A 3,555-nucleotide genomic window follows, 5' to 3' on the forward strand; every position below is an offset into this window, starting at 1 on the left:
ATAACATAGTTTTGGGGGACTTGGGTTGCCGTCTTGGGACTTTCTCTGTCCAGGTCAAGATGTCCGGGATTTTGGCCGCTGTGACTCCGGGGAATCGCCTGAATTCGCAGTCGAAGGCCGCTGCAGATTTTATCTACTCGTAAGCATAATCTGTGCTCGTTTGCAGATGGTATGAGTAGGTCAAGTATAGTGCATCATATATGTATGTATGTACGTATACATCCATGTACATGTACAGTGTGTGTGTGTGTGTGTATATATATATATATATATATATATATATATATATATATATATATATATATATATATATATATATATATATATATGTATATATATATATATATATATATATATATATACATATATATAAATATATATATATATACAATATATATACACACACACAAACGCACACACACACACACATACACACACACACACACACACACACACACACACACACACATATATATATATATATATATATATATATATATATATATATATATATATATATATACATATATATATACATTCACATATATATATAATACACACACGCACACACACACACACACACACACACATACACACACACACCCACACTCACACATACACACACACACACACATATATATATATATATATATATATATATATATATATATGTGTGTGTGTGTGTGTGTGTGTGTGTGTGTGTGTGTGTGTGTGTGTGTGTGTGTATGTATACCTATATATATATGTGTGTATATATATAAATATATGAATATATATATATACATATATAATATATATATATATATATACAAATATTTATGTGTGTGTGTATGTATGTATGTATATAGATAGATAGATAAATATACATACATATCTATACGTACATGTACATATTATATATACATATACATATATATATATATATATATAAAATATATACACATATACACACATGTGTATGTATATACATACATATACATATATATAAATATACACACACACTGTGTGTGTGTGTGTGTGTGTGTGTGCGTGTGCTTGTTTGTATACCTATACACACATATCTATATATATATGTACATATGTATATATATATATATATATATATATATATATATATATATATATATATATAAGATATGTATGCATGTATGTATGTATCAACTGTATCTATAAACTACCTGTGACTGCGCACTCCAGCATATCAGCTCCGAGCGCGGGCACGTGGCTTGTCCGGGCGCAACAGCTGGTCACGGTGGCTGCACTCGCTCCCAGATATCGCCATGTATATGAACTCTTAAAATAAATTCTTTCCTTTTAATGAAATGCAAGACAACATCCCAAGAGGACCTCATTAAAGGGTTTTTTTGTTTTGCGAAAAGAGGAAAGGATTCTTGGCGTTCCTCATTTTCGAAATTGTGTATTTTCGTGTTGAGGAAAGAGAAAGAGAGAGAGAGAGAGAGAGAAAAAAAACTAAATTACAGCTTTTGGAAAATGGGATTGTTTTCTGTTCATTAATATCAACGGAGGATATTGTAGGTGTTATAAAATATTAATTAATTGACATTAAAAAGTGTTATAAAAATACGTAGAAATATATTTACATTAATTAACTACCCTCACTGTATTTCAATGTGACTACGAGGTGAGTTAATTGCTCATAACTTGTTACAACGGAATAAAAGGCTATTTTTTTTTTATATTATCATTATTCTGTTCGTTGGTTGCGAAGTGTGGGTAGCAGTTTTGAAAGAATTTACTTTATACAAAAATTTAACCGAAACAAGAAAAGTTATTTCAGGAATGTAGTACATGGGAAGGGAGGGTGCATGTAAAGATGAAAGATATGTAGGTTCGCATTATCATATTATCCTTATTGCAATGATAATGCTTATGATATTATCAATAGCAGGATGATAATGATAATAATAACAATAATAATAATAATAATTATCATTATAATGACAACAGCAGCTATGATAACAGTAAAATCAGGGCTAATGCAATTGCTAACAGTAATTAAGTGATAATACTTTAATAATAACTAATAAAAATTACTTTGGCGGGAACAATAAAGCAGATACTTAACAGTATAACAACAATAATAAATAACGTAATATAATTCAGTAACATGGGACATAAACTAATCTTTGATACTAGCTTTTAAAAAATGACTTTAACGGTTCCGCAAAATTTGACATTCCCGCCATTTTTTGTTGCCTCAGCTGACGTCCGAATGCTTACGTGAAATCACCAGCGTCGCCTCTTCAAACCTTTTATTCCTTTTAATTATCTCACATTCCACAGCGACAACAGAAAGGAAAAGAGGCTTCTGTCCAGATTTAGGCTCGAAATGATAAAGGCTGTGAATTATGCCATTGTGGCGGACATATTGCCGATTTTACACGTTTTGTACATTTGAGTGAATCGAACACGCACGCAGGATTTTAGAGTAACGCAGTTGAAAAGAAAGAACAAAATTATGAAAAAAGAGAAATTTTGAGGAGAAATCCAACTTTTTCAATATTATTTTTTTCTTTTTCTTTTTACTCTATAGATATAGATGACATCGTAGACTGAGGAGCAAAAGAACGGAGGTGAACCACATAATTTAATTTATTTGTTTAAAGTAACCCTCTTTTTTTAACAATATCAATATGAAATCATAAACAATAACGGGAAATACCTTGGATGCAGCGACTGGCTCAAAAAAATAAAATCCTGTTTGTATTTTTTTTTAATTTCTTTCGTGCTTGGACAAAAAAATAAAATATATTCCTGTTTATGTATTTTTTCTAATTTCTTTCGCTCTTGGGTAAAGAAAATATGGACATATATTCCTGTTTACATTTTTTTTCTAATGTCTTTAGTTCTTGGGTAAACAAAATGAAAATTTATTCTTGTTTATGTATTTTTTCTATTTTTTTTCGTTCTTGGATGAAAAAAAAGGAAATATATTCCTATTTCCATATTTTATAATTTCTTTTGTTTTTGGTTAAATAAAATGTATGAAAATATATTCTTATCTATGCATTTTTTTTCTAATTCTTTCGTTCTTGGATGAAATAGAAAGAAAATATATTTGTTTCCATTTTCTTTCTAATTCCTTTCGTTCTTGGCGGAAAAATAATATTTATATATTTCTGTTTACATTTTTTTCCAATTTCTTTCGTTCTTGGATGAAAAGATATGAAAATATATTCCTGTTTGTTTTATTCCTAAATTTCCTTCGTTCTTGGATGAAAAGATAAAACAAAATCTATTCCTGTTTCCAAATTTTTCTAATTTCTTTCGTTCTTGGATTATAAAAAAAATATGAAAATGTATTCCTGTTTATATTTTTTTCCATTTTTTTCCGTTCTTGAGGGGGGGAAATCTATATATTTTCCTGTTTATATCTTTTCCAACTTACTTCGTTCTTGTGCTAAGAAAGATATTCCTTTTTTATTTTATTTCCAATTTCTTTCGTTCTTGGGGAAAAAAAATAAAATGAAATAAATTAAAAAGAAAAAAAAGAAAAGAAAAAAAAAGAAAAAAAAAAAAAAAAAAAAAAAAAAA

Source organism: Penaeus vannamei, chromosome 32, assembly GCF_042767895.1.
Source record: "Penaeus vannamei isolate JL-2024 chromosome 32, ASM4276789v1, whole genome shotgun sequence".
NCBI classification, from domain to species: domain Eukaryota; kingdom Metazoa; phylum Arthropoda; class Malacostraca; order Decapoda; family Penaeidae; genus Penaeus; species Penaeus vannamei.